Source organism: Sturnira hondurensis, unplaced genomic scaffold (genome assembly GCF_014824575.4).
Source record: "Sturnira hondurensis isolate 20B ecotype Veracruz unplaced genomic scaffold, ASM1482457v3 Scaffold0000396, whole genome shotgun sequence".
NCBI lineage: Eukaryota > Metazoa > Chordata > Mammalia > Chiroptera > Phyllostomidae > Sturnira > Sturnira hondurensis.
Window position 1 is genome coordinate 5,818,262 of NW_028073027.1, and position 17,692 is coordinate 5,835,953.

Below are 17,692 nucleotides of genomic sequence, written 5' to 3' on the forward strand. Positions count from 1 at the left end.
AGGTCTGCCAATTCTAAAAATCTCTAGAGGAAAAAATAACATTTTAAACTATAGGTCCCTTAATGGGCTTCTGTGGGCAGCCTTAAATGATGAAGTTGGCAGTTGTTTCTTGGACTCTCACCGTGTCTGGCATCATTTCGATCCTTTTCCTTCTTTTCTTTTTCTTTTTTCTCAAAACAAATCCTGTGGATTAGTGTAGGAAGAAACTAACAAAGATCTTGTGAAGGCTCATTGTTTAGGACGTTTCTCCTTTAAGTTCTTTCTAGTTTGGGAAGGAAGGGGGCCTTGATCAGGGTGTTGCTAAGCCATGTCCAACTGTCCCCAACCAGTACTTCTTTCCAAAACTGTGGAGGATTTGGCAGAGAAAGGCCAGTTGGGTGCCACAGCTGGTTTCCCAGGAGCCTGGGTCATGCCTGGCTTCCCAGCGGGGTTGGATTGAGTGACAGCGTGGTTAAGAGATTTGCCAAAAATCACAGAGCTGGGGATGGCCCTCCCAGAGCGCAGGGATATTATGAACAGGCCAAAGGGCCCACAGTGGAATCCTGAGGCGAAACCGTCCAGGGAGCTGAGGCCAGTGCCTGAGTCTGAGTGGGCAGTGTGCCCTGGGCCTGACTCTGAGGACAGCTCCCTGGAGAGTCGTCTCTGTGCGTCCCAGGGCAAAAGTCTCCTCATCTGGACACCAGTGGGGCTTCTGTGGTGGACAGATACTAAAGTGATCTAAGCTCGCTTCCAACTTTAAGATTCTGTGACTACGCTACAATTTAAAGTAATGACAATATACTCCCTTGGTTTTTTTCCATTCTCATGAAGTGCTGGCGGTACAGCAAACCTCAGATGCTGCACCCAGCTCCCCCCGCCATCCTTGTCTCCTGTCTCCCCACCCCAGTCCATGCCAAGGAAATAGATTCAGACCTCTCAGATCCACTTACCTCAAAGGCAATGAAATGAGAGCCTAGCACAGGGGTCCAATCCCTTCAAAGTCATGATGAGCCCTCTGTGAGTGAAGCACCAGGAGTTGGGGAGTGACTTTTATGACTTCTCTCCCTCCCAGGGACTGGAAAGCTTTACCTGATCAATAATCAAGTCCAAATCTTCCAGTTTGCTTGGAGCAACCCCTGGAGTCTTAATCTTGGAGAACTGCCCACCGTCCCCCCCCCCCCCACACACACACACAATACACACCAAGCCTTCACCAAACACCTCAGCCTTCACCAAACACCTCTCAGGGACCGGTAGAGTAGGAACACAGCATGCTCACTGCCCTGTGACATCCCACCCTGCCCCCAGCCGCACCCGCAGAGAGAGGTGGTCCCAGCCAGTGCCAAGGAGTCAAAACAAAGCTGCTTTTCCATGTGCCTGTTCTTCCTCAATGGCTGAGACTGTAAAGTCATCAGGAAGCATGGTCTAGTGCTCCAAGCTCCAGACAGACAGCCTGACCTCTGTCCTGGCTCCCTGGCCCGGCCAAGGCCAGACACCACACCCCCAGGCCTGCTTTCTCATCTGCAAAACAACTCAGGCCTCCCTAGGTCACCATCGCCTCTCCTGGCAAAACACAGCCCTTCCTTCCCGGCAGTGGCCAGCAGCCAGCCGGACTTAGGAACCAGCCTATCTTTGGGAGAGGAATCAGTGTGGAGAAGGGTGTGGAAGGACACAGGAGGGATGAAGAAAAAGGTTCCTTGTACAAGGGGATGGAGGGGGAATGAAGATTTCAGGGAGAGTCTCCCATCTTCACTTTTTCCGCAATCCTGGCCCTGAGGTAAAGGGGCTTTACTTCAGGCTCCCTAGCCCTTGGGCCCGGTCCCTTCGTGGGGAACGTGGGGAACGACCCGATGTGCCCATAAACAGAGGGATTCATTGTGGATGGCTGCAGGGTGTCTCTGGGGACAGTAACACCTCCATCAGAGAGGCACTTATGTAAGCATTCACTTCCCTTCCCTGCCCCCACCCCCTAAATAAGCAGGCTGTTTCCTCCGCCTGACCCACCCATCCCAGCTGGGTCATTTAGCCTTTCTCAGGCTGAAGCCTGACTTTTCATGCAGTTTTGGACCGCAGCTGCCCTTGGTGAACCCGCCTTCTGCCTTTAAATCAGAACCTGACCCGACCGTGAAGAAAACCTGTCTCCCCAGCTATGCTGGTGAGGCCAGGTGTTTTGGAGCTGAGAAGCATGTGTCGAAGCCTTGAGGTTGCTGAAGCAGAGGCCCCCCCAGGGACCCTGCACCAGGCCTCTGGTAAGGATGCTCCTGTAATTCTTAATTCGCTTCTTGCCACCATGGCCAGACACAATCAACATGGCCAAGTGTGCAGGGTTCAGAATGTCCCTGGCTATTCTGCTTTCAGATAAGGAAATTCCACTTGCCCTTCACTACTGACACCAGGGGTGGGGGGTTATCCTCGGGGAGAGGAAAGATTAATATCAGGGCACAAAAGTCCAAGAATTTAAAGAGGCAGACATGCTTTTGCTCCTGAAAGTAAATCATTGGACATTTTCCTGGGCCCTTAGATAAGTTGTAAGAGAGCGCTTCTCAACCCTGGCGATATATTAGAATCCAGACAGCCCCCCAGACCAATTACCTGGAAACCTCTAGGGGTGGGATCCAGCCATGGACCAGGTTTGAGAGTCACTGATCTAAAACAATGCTCCAGTTGGCAGCTTGGGACATGCAAGCCCAGACAGAGGGGAAGGGAGCTGCTTAGAGTTAAATGGCCGGTTGGGACAGAGTCATGGGCAGAAGAATTTGGGGTCCCTAACTTTGAATTTATATCTCTTCCTATCGCGGTTTTCCTTCTGGCTGCTGTAGAAGAGAAGGTCTTCATCTCAGATGCTCGTTAGAGTTACCTTGGGAACCTTCAAAATATGTGATGACAGGCTCCATCCTGAAATTTTGGTTTAATTGCTCTGGAGTATGGTCTGGGCATACATATTATTCCAAGTTCCTTCAGTGATTCTGATATGTAGTCATGACTGGGCGAAGTCCTGCTTTAAAGGCAAAACTCATGGAGATAGAGGGGAAGAAAATAATTCTGCAGAGATCAGGGAAGAGAAAAATGTTCCTGTAAGAGGAATCTTGGGATCTGTCTAAAGAAATGATGTCTGAGCTGGATCTTGAAGGAGAAATTAACTTGCACTTGGAACTGGTAAAAAGGCTCTCTGAGGGAGGGAGCAGCCTGGGCCCCGTCCCTTAGGGAAGAATATGGGAGAGAGAAGTAACAGTTGAGAACTGGGTGGATTGGGGCCAGAGTGAGGGAACTGTGAATGCCGCACCTGGGAGTGTGGCCTGAATTGTCTAGGCCACACAGCAGAATCACCTGGAGGGCCTGTTAAAACAGATTACCAGACCCACCCACAGAGCTCTGATTTGGTAGGTCTGGGGCCCAAGAACTTGCATTTCCATCACGTTCCCAAATGATGCTGATGCTGCTGGTCCAACCACAGAAGGATTTGGCTCTTGGATCACATGGACGGATCGAGGGATAGGAGGGAGAGAGAGAGAGCGTGCAAGCGAGCCTTACTGAGATAGGAACACTGACCTAGTGAGAGAGAGAGAAAAAAAAACAGGAAGCCCAGAGCAGCCCAGAAGCTAATGCAGTGGCTTCTTACAGAAGAAGCAAGAGAGGACATGACTCAAAGGCCCAGGCAGGACTGCGGAGGAAGGGCAGTTTAAAGTTTAGAGAATGACTGGGGGACAAGTGCAGAATGTAGTGACCATCTGGACTTGGAGGGAAGTTGAGGCAGAGTCCAGAGTGAGTGTGTTTTAGAGATAAACAGCAGAAACAATGATGGTGCAATTCTTTGAGCTGAGAAGCCAGGAGGAGGAGAAGGGTGGGGTGGCACCAGGGCCTCAGCTGGAATATGAACACTGAACCCTTGTCTGGAACTCCCAGCAAGACCATGACCTCTGACTCAGGCCTAGGGCATGCCAAAATGAAGACAACTTGACCCTGCTTCCCCAAAAGTCACTGTTTCTGCCCTAAAACTCCTGCCCTCCTGAGGGTGGGGGCAAGCTGGACCAGTGGGAGCCCCAGGACCTGCTTCCCACCCTGTCTGCTGGAGGAGGGAAAGGCAAGGGTATATCCCTTCAAGTCAAACTGGGAGGCAAAGGAATCAAGCACTGTTATGATAGTCATGCTAAAACTCATTTTGCTCCCAACCCTCTCCTTCTGTCAGCCTTCCCGTTTATGGAATGTTCCCTAAAGCAGTTGTTCTCAAGCTTGGCTGCATGTTAGAATCATCCGGGAGCTTTAAAAGGTCCTTATACGCAGGCTGCATCTCACGGCAATTAAACCAGTCATCTCTGGAGTGGGACCCAGGCATCAGTTTACGATGTAAAGCTCCCCACGTAATTCAGAAGTGCAACCAAGATTGACAACTGCACCCTGCAGGGAGTGCATGGGCAGCCTTCAAATAGCGTATTTATGAAAATGACATTTCCTCCCTAAGGAAATGGTTTGAATGTGTCTAACATCGCCCCACCATCCCGCCACTCCCCCACCCCACACATGGGAACTGGTCAAGGGGCAGCCAGCCTTTGGGACCCACAGGCTTACAGCGAGGCTTGGGGGTGGAGCTGTTTACCATATCTGTGGTTTATGGAGCTGGAGGCCATGCCCTGGAAGGGAGAGGCTCGAATGCCCAAAGTCCAAGCAGGCCTTAACTCAAAGAGGCTGGCCCCAAATGGGGTGCGGTGGGGGAGAGATGTGGGGAAGGGTGGGACTTGGTTCAGAGCCAAAAACAACAGGGAGGTTTGAGGAACTGAGAAGCCCGTGGGAAGAGGAGTGGGCGTGGGCGGTGGCAGTGAGCGGCATGGATTTGGGCACCGCAGGCAACCCCCAGGGCTGCACCTCTCACCAGGCACCGGTGAGACTGGGGGTGCCAGGAGGGGGCAGAGCATGACAGGGGCCAGCTCCTGCCCTCCTTGCCACCTCAGAGTCCCAGATCCAGAGACAGGAGGCAGCTCACAGGAAGAAGGATGGACCAAGGGGCTATCGGCATTTGGGGGTCCTGAAGCTTGTAAAATTTGCAGGGAGGGCACCTTGAAGAAAAAGAATACAAAATGACAAGTATAACACGAAGAAGGCCCAGGGCCTTGAAAGGACCCTGGGTCCATGAGGGGCCTGGTGGAGAAGCTTTCTTACCTCCCAGAAAATCTGCCCTGGTCAACATGTTACTGTCCTGTGATAGGACATTAGCTAAAAGTTTCATTTCCAAATCTCATAGTATCTGCCACGGTTGTGCCTGTGTGCTCCTGTAGGAACCACAATCTTTGGGTCCCCTGTCAGACCAGGGAGGCCATTGTCCACTTTATCTCTGTGGAAACAGAGGAATAGAGAGGTAAACATGGTCAGTCACCTAACACATCAGTGGCTGCGCCACCAACGAGGTGCTCAGGGCCAGCCCTGCACATCCATTCACTCCCTCCGCAGATTTGCACTAGGGCGTACTGTGTGTCAGGGCTGTCCTGGGTGTGGCGAGTGCCACAGTGACTCAGACACAGGCCTGCCTCTCAAAAATGACAAGACTCTGCCCCCAAGGAGCTCAACTGTGGCGAGGAAGCCAGTTCAGGCAGGTAATTACAGTGTGAGAAGCGCAGGAAAGACGTGTGCCCAGCACCTCAGGACATAGGCTGTAGGGAAGGGTGCTCACCTCAGGCAGTTAGGGCAGGCTTCCCAGAGGCAACCAGGGGAAGGGAGCCCAAGATGGTGTGCACAGTTTACTAGACGATGTGTACAGGGAAAGTCGCTTCTGCACTGAGAACCACCTCTGTGTCTACTGAGCACCTACTGGGCACTGACACTGGCTAAATCATTACATTTAGTAAGGCAATGGGTCTACACAGCACCCCCACAAGGGGGTGTATTATTATGCCCATTTCACACATAGGGAGGCTGAGGCACTATGAAGTTAAGGAGATTTTTCTCAGTCTCATAGGTATTGAAGCGGTGGGCTTGAGTTTGCAACCAGGAAGTCTGGCTCCAGACTTCACCTGTGCACAAAGCTATGAGGGGACATCTGAGGAACTACAAGAAGTTCAGTGTCTCTCACAGAGGAAGCACAACAGAGACCAGCAAGGGGGAGGCCAGATAGGCAGGAAGGACCCTGAAGGGCCCAGATGAACAAATGGACTTCGGGTTGGGCTCACAGGAGGCAGGTAGGTACTAAAGGTTCTCAAGCAAGAGCAGAGCATGATCAAGCCTGGAAGCTTGGTCATGGAAGCTTTAGGAAGCTTCCTTTGTGTAGATGTGATTGCAGAAGATGGATTGGAGGCCACCCGAAGGAGGAAGGGGACCGCTAAGAGTGCTGTTACAGAGTCCTGGCAAGTGCTAATGGGACATCAGCAGAGCCTGAGCAACCAGCCCAAGGCTCTCCTGGCTCCAAAGACCAGCTTTACCGGCCTGAGGGGGTGGGAATGGGGAGAGGCTGGTAGCAACTTTATGTCAGAGAAAATGCTCTGGTCTTGGAGCCAAGAGACCCAAGTTCAATGACCACCTTCCCACTGGTCACCTTTGTGGACTTAGCCAGATCCCTTTGCCTCTCTGAGTCATAATTTCCTCATCCAGAAAGTGGGTATAGTAATTCTTGCTCTGTCTGACTCACCCAACTTATGTGAAATGCAAACACCATAATGTATGTGAAACACAGCCCACAAGTACAAGAGAAGCTTTCAAATGCCTGCACAGTGGACTGGCAGCCTAAAGACCAAGAACTTCATATTCTTGGGTAAAGTCGTTTCCTAGCCCTGGCAACGGGCCCGAAAGCTCATGCATGGCCCTTCTTCCCACCTCCTCAGAATCCACCAAACCCTCCTTGTTCAAAGCACAGCCCCCGGCCACCTCCTCTATGAAGCCTTCAGAGCCTTTCATCAAACCCCCTTGGAGATAACCACCTCTTCCCGCCAAGGGGTGCTCCTTCCCCCCCTTTTTCCTGGTGCCTTTCTCACCCCACTCTGCGGCACAGTGGACACACTCACTGCATCTTCCCGGAATGATTGACATACAGGGTGAATGAGTAAAGTGGTTGTGGTTCCACAGAGGAGTCTGGGCAGACGGCAGCCCTCATCCAGTAAGAAGGGCCAGGAGGGCACAGAGGCGTGAAAGACGGCAAAGGACCTTTCAAACGCTACTCTTCTACAAAGAATCATAATGTGAGTAGAAGTAATAATAGTGAGAATAACAGTATTTGTTAACAGCTATTGAATACTTATTCTATGGCAAATTTGCTCAGCATTTCATGGAATTATTTCATTTGACCTTTACAACAAATCTATAAAGGGCTGACATTTTTTTTATCCAGGACCTAGCACAGTGCCTAGACCAGAGACGGCACGCAGTAAATTTGTAAAAAGAAATGATAGAAGAGGAAGGTGCAGTAATTTGCCTTAGGTCATAGAGTTGATAGTCAGCAGAGCTGAGATTCAGGTCCCTCTGCCATAACTACTACTTCACACGGCTTCTCATAAAAGACCACAGGCTGTGGGCACCAGGGGGGGAAAGCGGGTGTGCTGAGGGAAGGCTTCTCTCCTCTGCAACTGTAAAGGGATGCTGGAGTCTGAAAATCCAGGCCAGGCCTCTGAGTCCAGAGTCCTGCTAGGCCAGCCTCCCACAACCTGAAGAGAACTAAGTATGAGTCCCAGGTGCCCTCCTCAGAGTACTGGGGATGCGTTCAGGGTGCAGCACATGAGGAGTGATGGAGACTTGCTTGAGGCTTTTTCAGAGATTTCCTTAGCTGCATTTCTTCTAGAAGGATCTGGGCAATCAGCTTCATTGCAGGTGCCCAATCTGATAGAAGTTTTGTTTATTAGAAAGGGTGGAGTGGACGTGGGGTGCTCCAGGATCTCCTTCAGTTGGGCTGGTTGAGAGAAGATGGGACAAAAAACAGGAGGGTGTGAATGTGCAGGAAAAACCCCACAGCCTCTGCCTGGGAGAGAAGAAGAGAAGCAGATCCTGTCTGACTGACCTCAGAGTGCCCATTGCCCCTGCTGATGTTTGATAAACACTTCCTGTGACAATGTTCACCCAGGAGGAAATGGGTCACACTTCCCCTTCCTACCAGGGGGGTGGGAGGAGGGGCTCCACTGGTCGAATAAATTCTCACAACTGTCCGTGCTCACCACCTGCCTCCCTGGGTGCTCCAAGTGTGGGTGAGACAGAGGTGTCAGACACAGAAAGAGCTGTGACAGGAGGCAGGTATGCAGCCAGGACATCATCTCTACAGGAATGCACCCAGGTCCATTTGTCGCTTTTATCTTCTGTATTTTCCTCTACTCTTTAAAAATTAAGTCACCATCTGTCCTTGTTTTATCCAGGAAGTGCCAAGGAACCCTTTCATTTTTCTCTGCTTGGCAGGTGATGCGATGGGTGGATCTAGCAAACAGTTACAGTGGATCTTAAATCTTGGGAGCGGAGGTGTCCACAGGCCTGGGAAAACCACGTGTTTCCCCCAAGTCAGAGTTGCTTGATTCCCCTCTGGGTCGCATTGTTGCCTTCTCTAGAGAGGGAGTTGGGTGTATGGAGAAGTGTGATAGCAGGAGCTGGAGCAGCCAGAGGGGCCCCGTGTCATCATTTAATAATCACTCTGTGACCGCAGCAGGCCCCGTCACTTCTCTGAGCCCAGGCTCCTCCCCTGTGAGATGGAGACAGTGATATTACCTACAGCACAGTCTCCTGTGAGGGCCAAAAAAGGGAGTGTGCGTACAGGTGCTTTGAAATTGTGAAATAATGCACAGAGGTGGGTGTTCTTTTAAGCCCTGGCTGAGTTGCCCATGTAGAGAATGGGTACTATGATCTCTGCCTCTCACTTTCCAGAATGTCAGGAGGACAACAGAATTAAAGTTTGCGAAGGTATCCAAGATCTTGCATCAATTTTCCTCTTTTCCAATATCCAAACAGTCAGAAAATGAAAAATATCCAAATCATGTTTTAATTCTAAACAATGACTACCTCAGCCAAGAACAGTACCCAAGACATAGCACCAAAGACTAAATTATTTTTTAATAACACATTCTCTGTCTTTAAGAGTACTTGATCCATATTTTTAGCTTAGACTGAATATCTAACTAAAGTGCCCTAATTCCCAGCAGTAGTTCTATAAATATAACTCACAGAGCACAGGCATAGAAGCCTGCCCAGTAGAAGCTACCCAGTAGCTTATTTAAAAACCTAGGCAATCATATAAATGAAAAGGGAACTGGCTGTATAGGAGAACGTATTTGCCAATGTTACATCGGATGGGTTTCATCTTCAAAATATACAAAGAATGGATATGACTCAACACCAAGAAGGCAAACAATCCAATTTTAAAAAATAGGCAAAGGACCTGAACAGACACTTTCCCAAGGAGGACATACAGAGGGCCCATAGACATATGAAAAAATCCTCAACATCACTAGCGATCAAAGAGATGCAAATTAAAACTACAATGAGATACCACTTCACACTTGTGAAAATGGCCATCATTAATAAATCAACAAACAAGTGCTGGTGAAGATGTACAGAAAAGGGAACTCTAGTGAACTATTGATGGGAATGCTGACTGGTGTAGCCACTGTGTAAAACAGTACTGAATTTCCTCAAAAACTTAAAAATGGATCTGCCTTTTGATCCAGTGACTTCACTTCTGAAAATATATCCTAAGAATCCCAAAACACCAATTCAAAAGAACTTACATATCTCTATGTTCACAGCAGTGCCATTTACAATAGTCAAGCATTGGAAACCACTTAAGTGTCCATCAACAGATGAGTAGATTAAAGAACTGTGGTACCTTTACACAATGGAATACTACACAGCAGAAAGAAAGAAGGAACTCCTACCCTTCGTGACATCATGGATGGAACTAGAGACTTTCATGCTAAGTGAAATAAGCCAGGCAGTGAAAGACAAATACCATATGATCTCACTTATAAGAAGACTCTAATGAGCAGAATAAACTAATGAGCAAAATAGAACCAGAGGCATAGAATCACAGAATATACTGACAGTGGTAATAGGGGAGGAAAAAGGGGGAGGATTATTAAAAGGGGAAGGGATTAGTCAAGGAAAATATATAGAGGACCTGTGGACATGGACAATGGGGTAAGGATTGACTATGGAACTGGGGGATGGGCTGGGTGGAGGGGGGGCAAAGGGAGAAATAATTTGAAAAACTGTAAAACATAAAAATAAAAACATTAAATTAAAAATGTATAAAAGTATTTCAAAAGAAAAAAATAAAGTAAAAACCCAGATTCTTGGCCTGTATTGAATCAGAAACTCCAGGTATAGGTCACGGAAACTGCATCTTAACATGGTCTCTAGATGGCTGCTCTTCATACTGAATTTTGAAAGCCAAAATCTGAAAGCCCCATAATGTGCTGCACAGGAGTCATGCAAACCTCCTTCCCTCTGACTGTCCTGGGTTTCCCAGGAGAGGAGACTCAGGTGCACAGAAACCTACTGGAGCTCAAGTCATGTGACCCTAGCCTCCAAGGTCCCACATCCATAGCTCTGATTCTAAAAAAAGGCAGAAGGGTAGAGGCAGGGCCCAGGTCCAACCTTATGCTTGACTCAAGACCACAGCAGAGGTTAGTACAAGAAAGAACAGCTGATGCATGACTCTAAAGCAACAAATAGGGGCACTGGGCCCTGAAGGGAGGGAGTGAGGCTGCAGGTGGAATGAGAGTTCTGGCCCCAGGGCTCCAGGTCACAGAAGCAATGTTAGAGGAAGGCAGAGAGAGGAGACCAAGCAGGTTATTAAATTCTTGGGATATAATAGTTCTAATGACTTGGATATTTTGTTTCAATCAATACATACTTTCCTCTGAGTTTCTGGGGACAAACCTCAAATCTTGGAGACCTCAGAAGGAACAGATGTACTCTCAGGTACCAGGCTGAACCATGGTTGGTCAATCAGTTGGCAGTATTCTATGACGCTTTATGCATGGTATTAGAGTTGTATGTGGAGATGTATTTTTTTATGAGGCTGACCTCCCACATATTCATCACGATGCCCTGAACTTGCTGTATTCACCACAGCTTAGTCACCCTGGAGGAATATGGTGAGTGGCTACAAATAAATAATCTTTCCAATCCCAGTCACAATTCCCTGTGACTAAGACCAGTTGGGCTATCTGTTCCCATTTCTCATCTGAGCAAACTCAGGTTCAGAGAAGTTAGAATAATTTTCTAAGTCACACAGTATAGAGTTCATCAACGGGATTTCAGGTCTTCTGGCTCAAATTTCCTTCCACTGCAACTTTCTTAAGTCTCAGAAGTGCATCCAGCACTTCGGTGAACTTTGATCACAATGGACATATTAGCGATATAGGAGAAAGGATACTGAAAGCCATAATATTAGCTTCATCGGTACCAATTTCCAAATGACCGCACCTAAGAATTTGCTTCACTGACTACTGGTGCCAGGGGGGAACTTTTGCTCTACAGTTAATTTAGAAAACAGTGATAAGGGCTTTCATTAGTATGGCCCCTGGAACAAACAGCCCAGTTAAACCCTGGCTCTGCCGTTTAACTGCAGTGTGACCTTGGGCAGGTCCGACCTAGTTACCTCATCTGTAAAATGGAAATAACAGAATTTCCTTCATGGAGTTATGATAAGAATTAATACATGTAAATTGTTAGAGGGCACAGTAAATTATTCATTGCTCCCATAGCCTGTATGTACACTTCATGGCCAATGCCAATGTCTAAATACCACACAAACCAAGCAGAGGTTGACAGAGGATTTAATTGTTTCCCAATAATGGCAGCCGGTGGGGAGGAAGACTAGAAAAATTTTCCCCAAATATATTTTTCTTTCTTCTTCACTTTGAGGGTCATTGTCGCCACAAAGTATTATTGCTGTCTTTAACCTCAGGAATACAAATAAAAGAGGAACAATCAACTGGATAATTAATTAGTACATAATTTTTACAATAAAAATTAGTACAATATTTTACATAGGCCAACTCACTTTTACATATCTCACCCCACCAGATCTGTGCAAACCCCTTCCCTCTGTAAACCAAGGTTGGTTGGCCCATGTTGTCTGACTAATATTTACTACCAAGAATCAACCATATATTTCTTGCTAAGCTAGGTGCTGTGGGAGATGTAAGAATGTGTAAGAGATGGGAGGAGCTGACCCTTGATGCATTAAGGATTTATCTGGGGGACAAGCTATCAGTGTACATAACAGGATAGAGCAGTAAGTGACCTAGGTATTCAATGAGGAAGAGAAAAGGCAGAGATCACTGTGGGCTGAGGAAATCAGCAGAGGGAAGAAGAGAAATGAGCTGGCATTGGTAGGGGTGCCTGCTGTATCCCAGCTTTTCAAAGGGATCTTGTTCAATCCTCTCTAACAAGGGCTATCAGACCCTCAACCTCATCCTTTCAGTGTCCTCCCGAGAACTTCCAGCTACTAGGATCTGCATATTTGAGCCAGAGGGCTTTTCCCAGAACTGGAACAGTCCAGATGAACTTGGACATTAACATTGTCTGGGGGGAAGCCTTCAGGCAGCCACTGAGAGGAGATGGTGTTTAAATACCCCCATTCCTTCCCTGCTCATTTCTGAGCAGGATCCTTTCTGAGGCATGTGTTGTATAACTTTCCAAGAGTGTCTCTGTTGGGATGGAGCTGCACTTGCCCACAGTGGTAATTGGCTTGATCACAGACCCATTCCTGGTTGCCTTTCCTTCCCTCTATCACTGCCCACACTTCTACCTGTGCTCCCCTCCCCTTCCCAAACAGAACATTTGCACTTAACTCTCCATTTATGGGTATGTTCCGGGCCAAATCCAAACTAAGGCAGCTATATCAGATCTCCTGTGAAATTGGGTAAAACTGTATTCTTTTGACAAGTGAGAAAACTAGGACTCTAAGAGATTAAATAACTGTCTAAGACCAAGGAAGAAGCCTGCGGTAGCCCTGAGGTCTGAACCAACATCCTTCTGACTCCAAGTCCACGCCTGCCCTGTTAGCACACTGACAAGTCTCACTAGATCTTGGGGACACAGCCCACCCCTATTTCTATAATCACCTCACTCAGGAAACTGGGAACTTTCCCCAAACTGAGGCTGAAAGTAATCTGATGACTTGGTCTCACTCAATTCTCACTGACTTCCTGTTCATTTAGAAACATCTCAGTCCCAGCTCTCAGTGTAAGGACAGAAATGGTGGTTACAGGGGAGAAAAGCAGCCATGTGGAAATCCTGTGCTCCACATGTGAGGGTAGGTGTCAGCCAAGAAGTAGGACAGGATCCTTTCTGTGTGTGGAGATGCTGAGAAAATGCTCTTTCTCCATTGTTTGTCTCGACCCATGGAACAGGGCTGATGAAGCCACATTTCTAATCCATGACAATTTTCACAGATCATTTGGACTGAGGTAGCACATAGCCGTTCTGTTGGGATAAGTGGAGTGTGTGGCTGGATGTGAAAGTTTGCCGACAATCAGAGTTGGGAAGCTTGAAAGCCTTGCTGTGGCTCAGGTCCCCGTGAACCCAGGTGAGGTTTTGGCTCAATCAAGACGTAACTTGATCCAAGTTTTAAGCAAAATGAATGATCATGGTCAGGAACAGATGGATAGGATAAATCACATGAAATCAGCCTAAATTTATTAAAAGCTGTCAGCAAAATGTATTCTATTTATATCTAGTGTTCTAGTTACCTGTTCCTGCATATCAAACCGTCCCAACATTGTACTATGTCACCTGATTTGTGTGGGTTGGAAATTCAGGCTGCACTTGGTTTAGTAATTCTGTGCCACATGGCATCAGCTACATTTACTTGGAGGTATTCAGCTGGCAGACAGGCCGGTCTAAAGAGTTTGAGATGGTTTCATTCACATCTCAAGCTCATGGATGAACATGGCTAGAAGGGTGACTGTTGACTAGAGAACCAAGTCTCCAGTGAACAAGGTAGAAGCTGCATGTTTTTTTAATGACCTAGCTTTAGAGTCACATAGTGTCACTTCTGCCATACTTCTTGTCAAAGCAGCCACAAGCACACTTAGATTTTAGGGCAAGGGACTTAGATCCAACCCCTCAAAGATAGGGTCCATAAAATTACAACATCCAGTTTGAGTTAGAAGCAAAGAAGGAAAATCAGATCCTGTAGGCTTTCTCTGAATGAGACTCTAGCTGCATCTGCTTTGCCAGGACAACGCATTTGTGACCTAGGACATGGGCAGAGACGACACTGGGAAAGGAGGGCCCCGGCATGGCTAAAACCCCTGGTCTGACAGTGCTCCTGGCTCCCAGCTTTGCTTGACTGGCAGAGAGCGCTGTTCTCAGCACCAGTCATCACTAGAGAATTGAGTGAAGGGTTTCACCTGCTCCAGGATGCTGGTCCCTTGGAACTGAGAAAAAGGGAAGAGGCCAGAGTGGAAGGGAATGGCCGATTTGAGCAATGTGCAAATCAAGCAGGGATCAGAGCCTGAGGAATAATGCCTAGTGTTGCTCATCACATTGAAGATGTGCAGCTCCATGGGGCACTGTCCCAAAGCCTGCCTCTCCCAAGAAAAGGCCCCTGTGGACTTCAAGCCTGATGTTACTGTCCAACACTTTCCTTATAGTTTTATCATCCATTTTTTTGCACTGAGTCCCTGGAATGACTGCAAGCAGAGTAAATCTTTAGTTTCCCTATAATCACAACTGACAGAGCCATAAAACCACAGTAATTACCTGACATGTTCATATGTCTGGAGTACTATAATGGAACATCCCATGGGAGCTGAACACTGGAAGCATTTTGCATTTTTGCATTGGACAATGCAGGCTGCTCTAATTAATGTCAGTCAGATCCACCCACTCCTGAGAAGCCCAAAATTATATGCTGATTTATTGAACTTGCTATAATATTCCAAAATCAATTTTTAAACATTTCTACAAACGAGGACATTCTATAGAGGCAATAGGGCCGTTAGTTTGGTGCTCTGAACTTAGTAAATATTCAATAAATGTGAGCTGAATAAATGGATGTTCTGTAGACGGGAAGCCAGGACCCCTAAGTACCAGTCTCATATTCTACTAACTGGCCATGAGGTCTTGGGAAAATTACTTCTTCTCATTAAGCCTCAGTCTGTTCATCTGTAAAACATGGCATTTGGACCAGCCTATCTTCTCGGATGTCAATCTCTCACAGTTTTAAAATTCTACAGTTTCATGAAAACGCTAAATTTATTTATACTATTGGTGTCAAAAGAAATGACAGATAGAATTGGTGTTTATCCCTGGCTGGTGTGGCTCAGTTGGTTGGAGTCTTATCCCATAACCAAAGTGTTACTGGTTCAATTCCCAGTCAGGGCACATGCCTGGGTTGCGGGCTCAATCCCTGGTTGGGATGTAAGCAAGAGGCAGCCAATTGGTGTTTCTCTCTCCTTCTCTCCCTTCTCCTCTCTCTTGAATGAGAATAAAATGAACCTTTAAAAAAAGAAATGGTGTCTATTAACAGCTCTTATTGTATGTTTGATTGCTTAGTTTGTGCATCATTGTGTATGCTTTCAGATATATTATGCATTTTAGTTATATAACTAATTTTTGAAGAAAATATTGTCTTGCACTCTGTTTTTACACTTGGGAAAATCAAAGTTTTGTTAGCTGGAGAAGACATCAATTTCTAGTCTTGGTAGAATTACAGCTGCTTTAAGACACTGGGAAATAAGCAGTGCAAAACTGTGATCCCTGAGAGAAAGAATCAATGAGATGAGCCTTAAAACAACCCTGGGCTTATGCTTGGAGGCGATTTCCATCTGGGAATTGTAAGCACAGTCTGTCAGCTTCGGTAACTGGAGGAGACAAAGACCAGAGATTGGGGAAGCTGAGGTGGCTGGGAGTGGAGGATCACAGTTCCAGAAAGGAGAGAAAACAGACAGAAAAAGAGCACTGTAAGTCTGCTGAGATGCCCTCCTGAGTCTGCTGAGTCTCAGGCCATGTGTGTATAAAGTGAAACACCACAAAACCAGGCAAAAGAGGTGAGCACAGAGTAGTAAGCTCAAAACCCAGAGCTCTCACAAGGTGGAAAAATGGTTCTGCACCAACCAATCAAAGTGGAGAGTCCTTGGTGATCCCCTAGGGCATTCAGGGAAGCCCAGAGGGGCCACACTTGAGTACAGGGACTAAACTGTTCCTAAAGTGAAAGTTATCTTCAACCCTCCATAGCAAAGCATAAAGATAAGACTCAGAGAGACCAAACTATTTCATGAGTAAATGAACTGCCCGCCAAAACAAAGTCTAACACTTTTTAAAAGAAGACAGCCATGTCCAAATTCTTAATGATATAGTTTCACGATATCTATAATCTAATAAAAATTACTAGACACTTAAAGAAGCAGAAAAATGTTTACTTACAACCAAGAGAAAAACCAGTAAATAAAAACAGGCCAGTATATGACCGAGATGATGTACAAGTATTTAAGTAACTAGAACAGAGTCTAACTTCAAACCCGGGTCTCCTGACCCTTTCACACAGTGCTCTTTCTATTACCTGTGCTTACAAGTCTCTCCATGTCTTTGGCAATTTTACCACGACAATCCAATGCAATTTCCCTGTACTTCTGGTCTGCACCTCAGTTAGAACCTGCCAGATACTTGCAGAGATAGACACAGATCTGAAACCACCCCATCACTGATGGCCAGTCTCTGATCAGGAACCAGCCTCAGCAGTCCTCATGAACAAAATGTCAACAATACTGCAACAGAACTCCTTTGTCTGTCCCCTCCCCAGCCACAGCACTTGCGTGGAAATTCCCCATGTCCACCACTAAGTCACATATCTGGCAGGAGGAGCTGTGCCCCAGGGGCTGTGGTTTAAGGGAACACAGGAATCAGTGTCAACAGTGCCAGGAAACCAGGCTTTGGCTTCTGCCCTGAGCTGGCGAGAACTTAAGCTAGGGGCAAAGGGGAACGCAGAAAGTGTCGTGGGCTGCTGTCAGCCTTCAGAAAGGGGCAGGTCCCCCGCGCCCGCACCTGCAATGCTGGCAGTATGTTCACGTGTACACTGCCTACAAATGTTTGTGAGAAAATCATTCAAGGAGCACAGACACAGGGTCATTTCCCAGGCTGGGGGTGCAGTTTTTCTCCCGGCAATCCACTCCACAAGCTGTTACCAAAGCCAAGTATCAAAGCCCTACAATTTGCTAATTACAGGCAGGATCCTGGGCTTGTGGGTCCAATTAGGCACTTATTTCTCATTTTCTGTGTGACCCGCCGACTGCACCCAAAATTACCCACTCATCTTTTAACTGCCCTGAGAGCGGGCTGACTCACCTCCAGTTCCCTCCCACTATCACCTCCAAATGGCCTTTGGGATCTTTCTGCTTTCCAGGTTCCCCCCACTCGCTTATTATCTCTCTCTGCATCACAGGCCAACGTCTGGTTTCCCTGAGTGGCGCTTCTCGGAGACTTCCTGGTCTTGCTCCTTGCCTTCGCTCGGAGCCTGTGAGGCAGGAAGCAGCTCCTGTTGGTCTGGGCATCTTGCCTAGCTCCCCCAAGGGAGCTCAGGAGCCTGTGGTCGCCTTCAGCTCAGCCTCTGCCCCAGACACAGGAGCAAGGAAAATTACAGCTTCTCTGGAGCCGGCTCACCACCAGAGCTCCTGCCCGCACTCTCCATCGATGCCTCCCTGGCTCTGGACCTCCTTCGCACCAGGGTTGCATCCGGGAAGACCCAATGCCTGTCCTGGGGAAGGAGGCCCCAGGACCTGCCAGCAGCAGCTGTCCAGGGAGACAC

General features: G+C 47.5%; 1 long non-coding RNA gene across 1 annotated transcript in view; it reads right to left on the reverse strand.

The window, feature by feature from the left end:
- LOC118982923 (uncharacterized) overlaps positions 1 to 17,383 on the reverse strand; it is a 57,641-nt gene extending 40,258 nt beyond the window's left edge. Inside the window, exons 1-3 of the long non-coding RNA XR_005065617.1 lie at positions 17,233 to 17,383; positions 5,134 to 5,305; positions 4,958 to 5,030 (exon numbers count right to left, since the gene is read on the reverse strand). This is a non-coding gene — a long non-coding RNA (uncharacterized LOC118982923). The remainder of the gene's footprint in view (positions 1 to 4,957; positions 5,031 to 5,133; positions 5,306 to 17,232) is intronic.
- Positions 17,384 to 17,692: the final 309 nt, after the last annotated feature.